At 41.1% G+C, this 16,320-nt stretch overlaps 1 protein-coding gene across 3 annotated transcripts in view; it reads right to left on the reverse strand.

Moving 5' to 3' along the window:
- Positions 1 to 16,320, reverse strand: part of KCNIP4 (potassium voltage-gated channel interacting protein 4) — a 927,129-nt gene that overhangs the window by 590,697 nt on the left and 320,112 nt on the right. The gene's annotated exons all lie outside the window — the stretch shown is intronic.

Here is a 16,320-nt window from a genome sequence, read left to right on the forward strand (position 1 = left end):
GTGTGGGATGCTATCTGTGTCTGTCTCCTTTTATTTTCTAAATGTTGTATTTAAAATGCATTGTCCTCTCTGACTTTAGGCCATTTTCATCTGTTATTTCCAAGCTCTGACTTAATATCCAATGGGAAGACATCATGATCAATAATGACTTTCTGGAGAAGAGCCACGTTGATTTTAAAGGTACTGAGATTGATCTGAGGTTTAGTATGGATGGAGAATAAAGGAAAAGCAGAAACACATTTTAATTTGTGCCTTCTTTCTTATAGATACCGTGATAGTTAGGGTTTTTTATTTACTTCTTCTCAGTGAATCCTATAAAACCCATTTATTGAGACATTGAGGCTGAACAAACAGAAGTGATGTAAAAGAAATGAAAGCTAGAAACAGTTCTGCAACATGTTAGGAAGTTATAAGACAGAAAAAAACACTCACAGAAAACAGATGCTCAGGATAGCCAAAGAGCATTGGGAAGTCACAGGAGCAGAGCCATCAGACACAGGATACATGACTTTATTTTTGCAGAAACCAAAAATAAAGCCCAAAACTCCTAAAATGATGGCAACAGTGGTATAGAATAGCAGTTGAGTTTATGCCGCTGAATTGAAGTTATGGTTTTGCCACACACAAACTATGCATCTCTGGATAATTTAACTTACCCTGTTTCCTCATATATAAAATGGGAATAGGACCTACTGCATAGAATCTATGTAAGTGTAATGACAAAATGCATATAAAGTACTACGCATAGTACCGTGCCTATAGTTATCGTATATAGAATCTTAGATCTAATTACTTATGGTAGGACAAACACATTAATTGTGATTTTGTGGTGCATAGACATGTGTGGATTTCTACTTTGTTTTTAGAATCCCCAAAGTGCATTGGAATGTTATATCAGTAAAGCTTGTGCTTTAAATAATCACTCACCTTAGTATATAGCCTTTATCATGAACAGGGCTCACATGGGCTTTATTTTTATTTAGTTTTAACAATAATTTGATGTAGGTACTGTTACCACCATTTTACAGGTGAGGAAGTCAAGCCTATGGTGGTTCCTAGGGTGCCCTGGCTGAAGGGACTGCTCAGGTACCGTCTGCAGGTGCGTCCTGTCACAGTGCAGACGGGGAGAGCCGTGGGCCCAGATGAGCCACTCCCCATCTGAAATGCTCCCCATCTGAAACCTTGGAGACAGCCCTGACCAGCAGGGGATGCTTTGCAGCTGCAGACAAGGTGGCCGAGGAGCACAGAATGTGGGTGAAGGACCCCTGATCAGAGTCCGGACCCACCTTTAGCGTCCTGGAACATGATGTCATGGATTCACCCGGAGTCGGTCAAAGTCAAAACGCGGACATATTATTTTGTTCCACTCCACTCCACCCCATTCCATTCTTGTATATTCCAGCCCCTTCCGTTTAAGTTCGTTCCATTCCACTCTATGTTCCACCCATCTCTAGTCTTCCTTTCCACCCCACTCCCCTCTATGTCAGTCCATTCCACTCCAATATATTGATTAGCCATCCCAAGTTAGTCTGTAAAAAAGCAGTTGCTGCTGCAAAGATGAACATAAGTTAAGTTTTGCTTCCCTCAAAACTCTCAGGCTGACCAGATTCTTCATTCAATAGGTAGGTTTACAAAGTCAACAACTAATTCAGTAATTTATAATATATCTTCATTTGTGAAAAGAAATGTATTACATAATAATTTCAAAAATTTCTGGCTCTAAGATCAAATTTGGTCATAGTATTCTTCCTATTACTAGACAAGTCTACTCAGAAGATTTCATTCTCGGGGACTTTATTTGTAATGATAAGATAACAGATTTCCATGGTATATTTCCAGTGAACCATGAAAACTGGAAAGGAGTGTTTGTCCATGCTAGGGAAATTTCCATTTAAGATCCAGGGTCTATAATATCAAACAGAATGTGCTTCCCCACTCAAGGTGCTAAACCATCGCTGCTAGATGTTTTTAATGGATAATGTTTTTCTATAACTTTTCCAACTTCTTTTCTGCAAAGTACCATGACCTCTGCTAGCTAGGACAAATGGAGTGCAAACATGATCATTTTATTTGTCAGCATTCTAGATTCTATTTTTATGAAATATCCTGTTGAATGTTTGCAGAGATCTGAGAAACCCCACGGTTTCATTAACTCTGCATTTAAAAAGTATTCTTCCATATGAGCTGACTATCAAAACACAATGTTCTCAATATTTTATGATGTTATGTTGGGTAGCGTATGCCAATCTTCAGGTTCCCCACTCACTGAACACATTTTTTCCCTTCTGTTCTATAGTTGTTCAAAGATAGGTCTGTATATTATCTAAATTAGCAGTCCCTAGGATGGTTTCTAAATGTCTAATCCTGGATGATACTGAATTCCTAAAAACTTGAATCTTTGGAGTCGGTACAATGAAGTCTCCAAATAATCACCCTCAACGCGCCTTCCTCTCTATTCCTTGGCAATCCACTGGGATAAAGGTTAGGTCCAGTGCCATGGGCGTTCCTGAACCTGACCGACGATGATTCCTGGGCACTCTCACCCAATAGAGCTCTCTTACAAGTCAGGCTCTGTGAGAGCAAGAAGGGCTCAGGTGAGGAGATTTCATGAGCTCCTGGATGACTCATTTCATTTTTAAAAAGTCGGGAAGAGAGGACCAAGCCAACAGAGCTCGAATGCTAATTCCCACGTGCCCAGGCGGTACCTCGCTGAGTCTGAGGATCTGGAATTTTCAAGGCAGACAATATTATTATAAATATACATGCTATACAGATTAAGACATTAGGAAGGGAAATTGTCATTCTATGTTCTCTTTGAACATTGTTAATGATGCACTGATGATTCTCTCTTTTTACTGTTGTTTTACTTTCCCTTTAAAGTTTCATTTCAGCAGATAACAAGTAACTAAGAGATGAAAGAAAGGAACACTCTATGCATCTACTATGTGTACATGTGTGACTTCACTTATTCTGCACAGCACTATGAGAAACACAGATTGCTATCTCTCTGTTAACAATGAAGCAAACAGAACAAAAAGAGGATAAACAGTTCATTCAAAGTTAATATCATCCCTAGATGTTGAGCCCTGTGATACCCAATGCAAAAATCTATGTGTTTTTTTTTCTGCTACACCATGTTACTTCCATTTCTTCCCTTCAAATATTTGCCACCTAAATAAAGCAGCTATGAAATTAAGCCGAGGCCACATAGGAATGAGAGTCTCTACAAGGCACAAAGGGTCTCATTTCCTCAGAATCACACTGAACAGCCATTCAGTGGATATCCAGGTTCTGTTCTGTGCACCACCCATTAAGGGTTAAATTGGCATATATAATTCAGGGGATGTTTTTAAAAATTTATTTATTTATTTATTTATAGAGAGAGGGGAAGGGAGGAAGAAAGAGAAGAAGAGAAACATCGATATGAGCGATACATCCATCAGTTGGTTCTCGTATGTGCCCTGACAGGTGACCACGCCCACGACTCAGGTATGTGCCCTGATTGGGAATCAAACCAGTGACCCTTCACTGGGTGGGATGATCCCCAACTAACTGAGACACATGGGCCAGGGAAATTCAGGTAATCTTTTATTACCTGAAACTCTATGGTAGAACAAGGTTCTGATCAGTGTAAAAACTACTCAAAACTTGCTGTGATTTTCAAACTTGCATGTTGTAAATCAAAATTCACTGGACAGTATGCTGTTGAAGATTGCTTCAATCTCATGTCTGATAGCTCATGCATCGTGCTGAGATGGAGTGGTGCCATGCCACATCACTGCACAGCACTGAATGTCACTGACACTTTAAAATTCATGATGCCAGAGGGAAAGCAAAATACTCTTAAACATTTATATACAAAAGAACAGAAGCTTATCAACTTGTGTGTATTCGGTACAGCTCTTGGCACATTCCAGAAACAAGCAAACAAACAAAACAATTATCTATCTGGGGTGGAAGAGTGTTTGCTAAAAATACGTGTCTATCCATCTTTGCAGATGTAATCAGGTTAAGATAAGGTCATATTGAGTTAGAGTGGGCCCTGAATCTAATATAAGTGGAGTCCTTATAGGATGAGGGAAATGTAGAAACAGGCACATAGAAAGGATGTCCATGAGAAGACAGAGGGAGAGATTCGTGTGATGTTTTTATTTACAAGCCAAAAAATGCGGAGGTTTGCCAGCAACCATTAGGAACTAGAAGAAGCAAGAAAAGATTCTTCCCTAGAATCTTCACAAGTAGTATATGGCCCTGCAAACACCTTGATTTGGGACTTGTAGGCTAAAGAACTGTAAGCCAATACACTTATGTTGTTTTAAGCCGCCTAGTTTATGATACTTGGTTACAACTGCACTAGGAAACTAATACATCATCCATAGTTACCCACCCATGGCTGCAAGGTGCCAGGCTCAGTGTCGAGAACATAAACAGTGGACACATAAACCTGGCTTCTGAAGCCCATCTCCAAGCCAGTAGATGTAGGGGAGGAAGGCAAAAGAGCATCCATTTCTTTCTAGTTCCAGCCTATTTTCTTCTGAAGAGATGCAAACCATATTTCTCTCCCTCCTCTTCCTCATTTTTCTTTGGCTTACAAACTGGAGCTTATACAGCGGTATCCCTAGTATTTACTTCTCTCCCTAATATTTCATAGCTTGGCCTGTGTTTTCCCTGCAATGTAATGGAAGGGGACAAGGCATAAATGCACACTCAACATGGAGCACATGTTAGACGTTTTTTTTTGAGCCCTGTGTTACAGCACCTGAGCTTAGTGCAATCTCACTGGAGCCTCCATCACGCCAGCGTGTGCCCTGTGTGGCTGTAGTGAGACTACAGACACAAAGTTAGAATTATAAAACTATTATGTATATTGTCAAACAAGGAGATCTCAACATTCAGCCAATGCATACAAAACACCATTTATGTCGCCACAAATGGAATTTTGAGGATTCTTCCAATTCTTAATGTTGGTGTCCTTGATATTGTAAGTTAAGAAATAGTTTTGATTGTGCAGAATGTCCAATGACTTTGTTTACAGAACTCGGGGAGACTGGTGAAACATTCAGGTTCTGAGCTAACATCCATTGCAGACCCTCTCCTAGGCACCATTCCATATGCTTTGTAAGAACACTGTTGGCTATGTGGCCGAATCACACATGATGAGGCTGAGGTGCACAAAGATTCAGTAAGTTGCATATAGCTACACATCATTATAATGAATGGGGATCCTGGCTTTTGAACTTAATTAGGACATCAGATTGAAAAATCTAAATGCTCTTTTCAGTAAACCATGTGGCCTCCCTAAATATATTTTTGTGCAAATCCTAGGCACATGTAATCACGACAGGAATCTTTTTTTTTTCCCTTGACAGAAGAGGCACATAGCCAGATAATTAAGAAAGGAAGTCTTACATTTTATAGTATAAAATCACACTGCCACATGACAAGCTTTAAAACAAAAATAGTCAACCTCACACGTACACAGGGATTAAGAAGCAGTTTTTCTTTTTTTTTTAAAGATTTTATTTATTTATTTTTTTAGAGAGGGAAGGGAGGGAGATAGAGAGAGAGAAACATCAATGTGCGGTTGCTGGGGGTTATAGCCTGCAACCCAGGCATGTGCCCTGGCTGGGAATCGAACCTGCGACACTTTGGTTCGCAGCCCGCACTCAATCCACTGAGCTATGCCAGCCAGGACGAAGAAGCAGTTTTTCAATGAGCCACAGCTGAACTTGCGACCGCCAGTGCGTCCACATCAAGGCTCACCTCAGGTGAGTATGAATGAGCAGGAGCAAGGCTGCTGTCTCACGAAGGGTAACCGGGAAGTCAAGTTTTTGGGAGGAAGCCATACCGCATACCAGAGGCTCCTTCTAGAAATTAAGGTCTTTTTGATGTAAATGAAGCACTACTCATCAAAAGAGAAGCTTGGAACAGAGTAAATTATGTTGACATAATGAAGCAAATTTAGCAACACCCCCAAAAAATCAGATCATATCAAGAGCAGGAATCACTAGTGGGAGAGATACACTATTTTGACTAGCAACAATGAATAGGTTCTTGGGTTGATGATTCAAGTAGTGAAGAGGAATGAATAATGAGTGAAATGAATACATTGGGAAAAAATTTAAATTTCATGTTGAAATGACAGAAAACACCAGTATGGATGAAAATTGAAAACTTAATACACTACTAAAATGAGAGCATCACTGATCATTTCATGAATGAAAACAGCCAATTCAATGACAATTGAAGATCAATGCATATCAAAGTTTAAAATATCACAAAATCTTACAACTTATGAAAAATATCAGTAGATATTTTCTATTTGAAAACAATCCTAAAAAGTTATATAACATTGCAAATAATGAGTTTTGAAGTAAAAGGAATTCTCCCTAACTACAATTTAAAAATACATTTCTATTGACTCTGCTCAAAGCCTGAATTATTTTTCTATGGTCTATAAAAATATTATAAAATCATCAAATGCTATGCAAGCAAAATTTGAAAAAAATATTCTATAGGTACATAAAGGTCCTACTCTATTTTAAAGTATGTTACTATTTATATTTTCATATTTATATAATTGGTCTGCTTTCAAAAATTTCTAACTTTGAAATTTATAATTTCCTATCCTAAATAAATATCCATTAGCCCTGGCTGGCATAGCTCAGTGGATTGAGCGCAGGCTGCGAACTAAAGCATTGCAGGTTCGATTCCCAGCCAGGGTACATGCCTGGGTTGCAGGCCATAACCCCCAGCAACTGTACATTGATGTTTCTCTCTCTCTCTCTCTATCTCCCTCCCTTCCCTCTTTAAAAATAAATAAATAAAATCTTTAAAAAAATTAAATATCCACTTTTACACTTAGCTTTTACTTAGGCATGTAATCTTTTTCTTAAAGCAAGTCCGAGACCACACAAAATTGTACAAGTAAACTGCAAAGCCAATTCAATAACAGAGACAAACCACAGTTTCTGGAAGTGGATTGGCCAGAGCTATGTGTCAGCTTTGACATGTGAAGAGGGTACCACTGGCATAGAGTCAGCTTTGTGAGCAGTACATACAAACACACGTGTGACAGTTTGAAGACAGAGTCACTTTATACTGCTGTATAAGTTACTGGAAAATTAGCAGCATAAAGCATTATCCCTTTATTATTTCACATTTCTGTATTCAGGCTTGACTGGGTTTTCTCAGAAAAGTTCACAGGACTGAAATCCAAGTACCAAGTATCAGACGCCTGGACTCTTGTCTGGAAGTTTTAGGAACTTGTCCACACCCAAGTTCATTTCAGTTGCTGGCAGAATCCACGCCCTTGTGGTCCCTGTTTCTTTGCTGGCCGTCAGTCTCCTCTCAGGCTGCTCTCTCCTCCTGGAGGCTGCTCTGCACTCCTTCTTACAAAGTTTCTTCATTTTCAAACCTCAACAGTATGTTGAGTCATTTCAATGCTTAGACTCTGTCTGGCCTGTTCTTCTACCAGCACTTGGAAAAAGCTCTGTCCTCCCAAGGAAGCATGAGGCCAGATTAGGCCCACACAGGTAGTCTCCATGCTGTAAGATGAACTCTGACAAGGAATGTGATATAATCTCAGGAAAGATACATCGTGTTCCAAGATTCCACTCACCTTGAAAGAGGAGGGGATTATACAAGGGTGAAAGAACTCTGAGGGCCCCCCTACCAGAAACACTCTGTTGGGGTTCTACAATTTCATATTGCATGTGTAGTCCTTGTCAAGGGAAAGCCAAGTGCACTGTTTCACAGGGAAGTTGAACCCTGGTTCAAGTAAAGCCAAGGGGACAAGACCAAGGTATAATCCAATAGAGCAGAAGACAGAGAGAAATAGAGAAACAGACTTGCCATGACCCCCAATACTGAGTGCATTATTTTTCTTCTCTTATTTGCTCAAATATGATTTCTAGAAGACATGAAACATTCTAAAATGTTTGTTTTTCTTAAAAGATTTTTGCATCTCCCAAATGGGTGTATCATTTCGTAATGAGACTCTTTTACCAAAGCTGAAGTTTTCCATCATTCTTAAGCTTTCCTTGTCTGCTAAATTGTTTACACTGTGGAATGTCTGAGGCTATAATTAAATTATTGTCTCAAACAGATTAGCCAACCCATGCATACATTAACAGTATAAATGGGGAAAACGTAGCTGCATGCCATAGAATATCAAGATGGATAGTGCTACACAGAAATGGGCTTGCTTTTCTGATAACTGGTCTCAATTCTGAGGGTGGAAAGAGGCAGAAATTAATTCCAAGCAAAAAGGGCAAATGTATCTTTACCTAAAATAAGGGGAAGGTGTGATAGTTGAAAATATTTTCAAGCAACTATTTAGTCCAGTACTTTTTTCTTTCTCACTATGGGAAAAATACAGTTCCTCAGCCCATTGGCATTGGGCTTGGCCATGTGTCTTGCTCGGGCCAATAGAACTTCTAGGAATGGGATCTGGAAAGGGGGCCTTAGATACATTAATGAGGTTGAACTTTCCTCATGTGCTCTGGTGATCACCATGACAATACTGAGCCTTCACACTGCACTCTGGAGCACACAAATATGAAGCCAAACCGACAAATCAGGGTGTTCAGCTGAGCCTTCCAGGTCCGTCGGTCTAGATCCGCTGAAACAGAGTTCCCTGCAGACCTGTGAGTTTGAAGCTAAATACTTGCTGTGGCAAGCCCAGTGAGTTTGGCATAGTTTGTTACACAGCATTGTTATAGCAAGAGCTGACTAATATAAAAGAGAAAGAAAAAGAAAAATCTGGAGGTACAGACTTAGATTTAAATCTGACTTAGCTTAGTAGATACAGCCAAGCACACCTTGATACCCTGGAGATACTGAGGATTTGGTTCCAGATAATGGCAATAACGTGAATATCACAACAAAGCGAAGTGTAATCTTTTTGTTGGCAGAGGGACTTGCTTTCAATTAGTAAAAAACACAACATTTGTGAAGCACAATAAAGTGAAGCACAATAAAAGGAGGTCTGCTTGCATTAAATCTATATATTAATACTTTATATATATATTATGTCACTTGCATTTGTGTATGAGTAGTGTTTTCTTAACACAAAATTGCTCTCTTTTGTAGACAGTATCATGCTAAAATCTATATTTAAAGAGGTTCTTATATGATAACATTCCTCATAATGAAATGTCACAATAGTGAAGCTAGAAGTATTATTTTTTCTTGCCAGGCTTTCAGGGACTGTGGTCCCCTGGTTATTCACAATTTTAAAGGGATCTCATAACTCTGTAAACAGTCACATGCAGTAAACTACTTTCTCAGTAGACTATAACCTTCTAAATGTATATATCACATCTAATTTTATGAGATTTTATGTTTCACTTTTATATATAATGAGAATTAATTATTAATAAAGAGAAAAATAGTTGCCGATCACATCAAGGCAAGGTCACAACCGTCCTCTTGCATCGCTATAGCACCAAAGCAAAGAGGAATCCTGGGGCAGGGATGGCACCGGAAAAGCCATATCGATGGGAATGGCTGGGAAAGCCTTCAATTTCAACAGTTGGAAAAGCATGTCCCCATCCAAAAAGACTTCTAACTATAAGATGTACTGTCCTACTCAGTATGAAATAAAAAAGAGTGAGTAGCAACACTCTATATAACCCAAGTGAATACTCAATCCAGCCAGGGCAAAGTAGGTTTACAGTCACGAGTTCCTAACAATCCCAACCATCGATTGCTGGGGGCAGAGGGAGCAGAAGTTGGCAAGGGGTAAGCAGCTCTGATGCAGAGCTCTAACAAGCTGGGCCAGCACGTATTCAGTGACATGGTTGAAACTAGAGCTCTCTCCCACTTACAGAATTATTATTTAAGTATCTTTATTTTTCTTTTCTAAACTCAGTGTTAATTTGTAGCCTAGGTTCAATTTATTACTTTTTTTTTTCAAAGTAGGATGGGGCTTCTCAATCTCAGCACAATTGACAATTTGGTCTAGATAATTCTTTGTTATGGGGGCTGACCTACTCACTTAAAGATGTTTAGCAGCATCCCTGGCTTCTACCTATTAAAAGTCAGAAGCACCCTCTAACCTGGAGCTATGACAACTTACAGTATCTCCATGCATGGCCAAATGTCCCCTGAGGACAAAATCAGCCCTGTGAGAGCCAATGAGCTAGAGAAAAGCAATGCAATACTCCATTCATTCTGAGAGTAGATATTAACCACAAGCACAAATGTAGCCATACGTACACATATTTATCATTTGTCAGACACAAGAACTAGTTTTACTCCTCACAAAAGTTAAATGACTTGTATATTATCATTGGTGAGGAATTGAAGCATAGACAAGTTAAATGTCTTGCTCAGCTAGTAAAAGGAGGCTGGATTTGCGCACAGGGCAATGGGGCTCATGGGGAGAAAGTCCCAAATTAAATGGGCTTCAGGACATCAGGATTCCGGCAGGATGTGATACACTGGAGCAATGTCTCCCTGGAGCTCTCTTTGCTCACCTGTTAAATGTGGAAGCTAAGCCTCATGACCTCAGGGATGAGCCTTCCACTGCCACCAATTGTCGAGACCCAAATTACAGGTGACCCGATTTGCCTGGATTTATTTCAGTAAAGGCAAGCTGACCACCTATCAACTAATGTTCCACTGCAGCAGCCCAGGTCCTAAGGACAGCCTCCCAGAGTCCCTGCTTTCGATTCATGGAATTCTAGTGCCTATAATCCCCTTAAACCTGCCTGCTCCAGGAAAACTCTGCAGGGCAAAGATGCTGCTGCCCACAAAACTTTCTTGCAAATTCTGCTATGAATTTCCTCACTAGCTCTTCATGGTCACGGCCAATCACCAACGTGGTTTGAGAGAAGACACCTAAGTTTCCCCTTCCGGCATAGCCAATGGGAGAAAGGAGTTAATTGCTGATCCGATGACCGTGAAGATTAAATTTAAATTAAGTGCCAGAAAACTTAATCAGTAGAAGAGATTTAATTAAACGAGTAAGGAGCACGGGAAATAGGAGCTGGTTTCCTCACCTAAGTTGACTGCTATAACCTCGATGGTCACAAAACAATGAGAAGACTCTGGTGAATGAAAATATGCTGAATTCCATTCCACAACCTCACTGACAATTTCTCTTCACTAGTTTATCTGTCTCCAGCCTCCCTTCTCCTTCAATAAATCCATCCATTCAGCTGCTGCTAAAACCAGCTTTCTGTTATAGTTACTGTTCATTTCACGTAATTCCTTAAAGCTAATAACCTCATCTCTCTCGGATGGGTCAAATCTTCACCACTACACCTCCCTACCCTAGACATGCTCCCAGATACATATTCTTATAAGTTCCAGTAGAAAAAGAGAGTTGTATGTGGTTATCTGCATGATAGACTATCTTTTGCATAATAGAAGATTTCAGGAGAACTATGTCTTGCATTTATTATGATTTTTTGACAGATAAATGTCACAAAAGTATACGATAAACACATTTTTTTATTTAAAGGAAAATAGAGGTCACAATTTTTCTGAGCCTGCCCAAGCCAGGAACCTCACACAGCTGGATCCAGTCCCAAAGACTGCCCCTTTGTCACTTCCCACACACAGAGACATTATTGCCACACTTTAAAGGGCTTCAGAGGCTCACGTAGGGTGGCTCACTGCCTATTCAGGTAGTTGTGGAACCCAAGAACACTGTTAAAGGTTTAAAACAAGAAACAAACAAAAAATCATACAAATATAAGCCATTGTTTTTACCATCTATATGATATATACAAATATATGTATTTGAGTAAATTGCTACATATAAAAATGTATCCTTCAAAACACAAAATTGAAAATAAGTTATCTTTAGCTTCATACTCTGAACGATTTTTATAAGGGCACAATTATATGTGCAAAACATAGAAACGCTCTTAGATTATTCAAGAGGAGTACATCGAGTTAGATGGTAATGCTGACAGGCGTCTAATTGGAACTCTTTGGCTCTTCCGGCTTTTATGAATTATTTCCCAGTATTGAATAATTATCATTTCTACCTGCAGCAGATCTGCAGCCAGTCTCATATTTCCCTGCCACGAGGACACCAGGAACTCTCCCTACCGAGTAATTAAACGGTCTTCGGAGCTGGCCACAGTTCATGGACATGTGATGGTCTGATGCAGCCGAGCGCCGTCAGCTGCTTCAAAAGACTAAACATCCTTGACAGCCTGATAAAAATTTCATTATTAGTCTTTCATTGGCAAGGATGCAACTCCGCCAAAAGCTGTTAAGCATGGAGCTTTTAAAGTTCTCAATTGCTCTCTCGGAGAGGGCACACGCGCCTCTTTCACGGGGATTAAACAGCATCTACAAAATACCCAGCCTGGCCCAGCGCGGTTTGGTCTTCAGGCCTTTGCTCCTCTCACTGGCCCTGGCGTTCTTTGTCTTACCTCCCTAAGTGCCAGACAGCCTTAAAGAAAAGAGGCAGAACTGCAAAATGAAAGAATGAAATAAGTAAATAAATAAACAAACAAACAAATAAATAAATAAATGCTGGATTGTGAGAAAAGATACCAGTTGAGAGGTTCTTATTTCAGATGCATTGAAGATACTTAGATACTCAGGCAAGCCCTTCCCTCAGCCGGGCCTGTGTGTAACAGCGGCTCATTCCCGTCCAATCCCGTCTGTCCATCAGGTTGTTGTGAAGATTGAAAATAGGGAAGAGCTATTTTTTTAAGATCATATGTTACAAAATATAGGTCTTCTTAATTTTACAGCTAGGAGGCATGAAATTAAGGTGGTGAAATTATATGAATAAATCATGTGATCAGGAAAGATCAATTCAATGTTTGGTTTCCTAAATTCTGTTTACTTGGAGAAAAACAAGTTTCTGATGTTATTAGTTAGTGATCAATACTTCAAACCACCAAGCCAAGATCCTAGACTGTAAGTTCTGATCAAGTGACTCAATATGGATGTTACTGGATACAATAGAGATACAGGTACATGACTAATTTGTAAAATGACAATAATAATAATAATAATAATGAAAGACATAAGCTTTTTCCCTTTAAAATAGTGGTTTGAGGTAATTTACCAATCTTAGAGGAACTATAGAAGGAAGTATATAAAGAATCTAAAAATTAATCATCCCAAGTGCAGTGAGACATCTGCTATTTTCTCCTCCCATGACAAAGCACAAGAAATCCTGACCTATAGAATATAGCCCTTGGCCATACCCTTGATAGAAATAATCACAGAGCTGGAAAGTCTCTAGGACGGAGAATACTTTTACTGTGGAAGGGAGCAGAGATCGGGGAGGATGCGCAGGACAGAGTGTTATCTGCACTTGCCACAACAAAGCACATTTTTAATAGCTGGTTTTATAGGCTTCTCTCTGCAGACTGACCTTTCTTTAGAGCCACTTATCTTGCTGTGGAGTGCTATTCCCAGGTCTCCTGGGGCTCACACAGCTATGAAGAAGCAGAGTCAGGAAATAAAGGGGATGCGGGAGCCAAATATACAAGCAACTTCAAGTTTCTGCTAAGCTGGAAGAACCAATGAGACAGTCACAATTCCTCGTTCGCATCCTCCTCCACTGCCCTGAGGAGAGAAGCCATCAAGACACTCAGCTTCCTGGGGAACAATCACCAGGGGGCGGCTGATGGGAAAAAACACAGTGTTTCTTATAAGGGCAGAGAGGGTGTGGATGAAAAGAGCCAGTTAACTCAGTATAGTTGTGGAATTCTAGGAAATAGCACCTGCACGCTCAAAGTGGGGCCTAAGAGCGTTGGAGTAACTGGTGAGCACAAGTGTGCGTAGTCTGAAAGTGGTATATCGTGGAAAGATCTGGAACATTTGAGTCAATCCCAGCCAACTGCCACATGTCACCCATCTCTCTCCAGCTTTGTATAAAGTGAAGGGACAGCAGCTTCGCACAAGTGTCGAGGGGGCTGAATGAGATAATGTGTAAAAAAACACCCACTGCAGCAGTTGCGTGTCTTAGCCTCCCGTGGAAGTTTCTTTCTTTCTGCACTGTGGCCAGTGCTGGAGGACAGAGCTGTCCCGGGAGCATGGAGAATAAGCTGGAGGCCTTCCAAGATGCTGGTGCCCCACCTGGGGCCCCTGTTCTGCTGGATGAGGCCCCTGAGTGGTTACGTGATCTCATGGAATGTCACTGAGATTTTTCTGAGCTTCAGTTTAGTCAATTGTAAAATGGGCTCATAATAACTTACCATTTCATGGGGTTGTCAGGAGCATTAAAGGAGAAAATGAAAGCAATGTTAGCTTTCATTTTATGTTACTATCAGCCCCCAATATCATCATCATCATCATCACAAGTGAAAGGCATGAGAATCCAGAACTCTATCTCCTCCCTTTCCCTTTTCTAATAAAGAAACTGGTTGTTAGATTTAGGATCCACCCTAAGTCCAGGATGACTTTATCTCAAGACCCTAACTGCAAAGACCCCTCTTCTAAATAAGGTCACATTCACACATTCCCCATGGCTAGATAAGGGTCATATGTTTTTTGGGGGGGCAGGGGTCACAATTCAATGTACTACAGGGGTCAGGTGTTAAGAATATAAATTGGCATACTATGCAATGCCAAATAGTAATGACGCTCTAAAGAATAAGGGGATAAGGATGAATGATGGATGCTTTTGGGAGTGTGCAGTCACTCCCAAAGGTCTTCTGAAGGCCAAGAGCGAATGACGCCACGAGAGAGTGAGGCATGGCAATAAAGAGGGATGTGTGTTCTCTGCAGAGGGAGCAGCAAATGCCAAGACCCAGAACAGGAAAAGTCAGCAAGCCAGGGAGGCTGCAAACACAGTGAAGGAGCTGGGTGGGTGCAGGAAAAGAGATGAGGGGGCTGTTGTGGGCCAAATGTGTGTGTCCCCTCAAAATTCCTATTCCTAACCCTAACCCTAACCCTAACCTTTGGGGATTAGAAATCCTAATCCCCAAAATATTAGGAGGTGGGGCTTTTGGAAGGCAATTAGGTCGTGAGGGTGGAGGCTTCAAAAATGGGGCTAATGTCCTTGTAAGAACAGACACAAGAGAGGCTCCCCCATCCCTGCTGCCTGTCGTGGAAGGACCAAGGGAGAACAAGGTCATGTGCAACCCAGAAGAGGGGCTCGTTGGAACCGTACCAGGCTTGGCATCCTGACCTGAGGCTCCAGGACTGTGAGAAAGAAATGTCTGTTGTCGAGAAGCCACCCAGTCTGTGGCATTTTGGTACAGCAGCCTGAGCTGGGACAGCGCTGTGCTGATCTCCGGCAGCGGGGAGGGCTTTGCGTTGCGTCCTTTGTTTGATGAGAAGCCAAGGCAAGGCCGAGAGCAGCACCGCTGTCTCCATCTTTCAGGCAGACACTTGGTTTTAAACCAAACCCTAAACACAGGCCTCAAGACTTCAATATTCTTTCCTTAAAAAAAAGCTAGCTTTAATGATGTGGCAGAGCTGTAAGAGCAACTCTGCCAACGTTAGAACTACAGGCAGCTTTTCCTGCCGTTTCTGTTCATCATCTTGTGCTCCACTGAACACGTCATGCGTTTGCATAAACGATTTCCTTCCGCCTGCCTGCCCTTCTTCCCTTGTGTGCCTCCTCCTGGGATGGCGTCAGGCTCCTGTCTGTCTCACCTCCCAGAAAAGGCCACTCACCTTCCTCCACTCTCCTGGGCACCTGCTCCCCTCTGCGGTCACTGTCTGTTCATAATCCTGCCTCCCGCACTGGACTGCACCGTCCTGTATGGTCACATCTACATCTTATTCACAATCCCAGAAACTCACACAGGGCACAACAGGAGTCGAATAAGTGTTTGTTAAATGTGTGAGTGAATGAATGTTGGTCTCCTTCAGCCTGCTTTTGCCTGAGTTTCTTTATCCCGTCCCACTACTTCATGAGACATAGACTCTCTTCTGGTAGTCAGTGAATTTGTAGAAGTGCCAGGTCATACTCTAAACATTTTCTAACAGTTCATTGGACTCATTTGGAGATACTGGCCTATTGCCTATTGCCTTGCAAAGGACTTAAGAATCAGATGATTACTAGCTGTTTTCCCTACAATAAGTTTGGAATAACAGGGGCAACATGACCTGCATCAACCTGCCCGGGGCCACCCATTAAATCACTGCAATAAAACCATCACACCTGTGATTCAGGTTGCTGCTTTCTTCTGACCTTGCCGTGCACTGAGCTCGCTGAGCCATGAGGTATTTGTCATGCACCCGAGTTCTGAAAAATTAATGAAATCCATGAACCATATCACATGCACCCCCACACAAGCAGTGAAAAGACTGCTCCCTTTAATCACTGCAGTAGAAATGGACCCCATTGTGGTGGCCTTCAACGATCCTTCCAGGACAATGGGGTTT

This window comes from Phyllostomus discolor, chromosome 1 (genome assembly GCF_004126475.2).
Source record: "Phyllostomus discolor isolate MPI-MPIP mPhyDis1 chromosome 1, mPhyDis1.pri.v3, whole genome shotgun sequence".
NCBI classification, from domain to species: Eukaryota; Metazoa; Chordata; class Mammalia; order Chiroptera; family Phyllostomidae; genus Phyllostomus; species Phyllostomus discolor.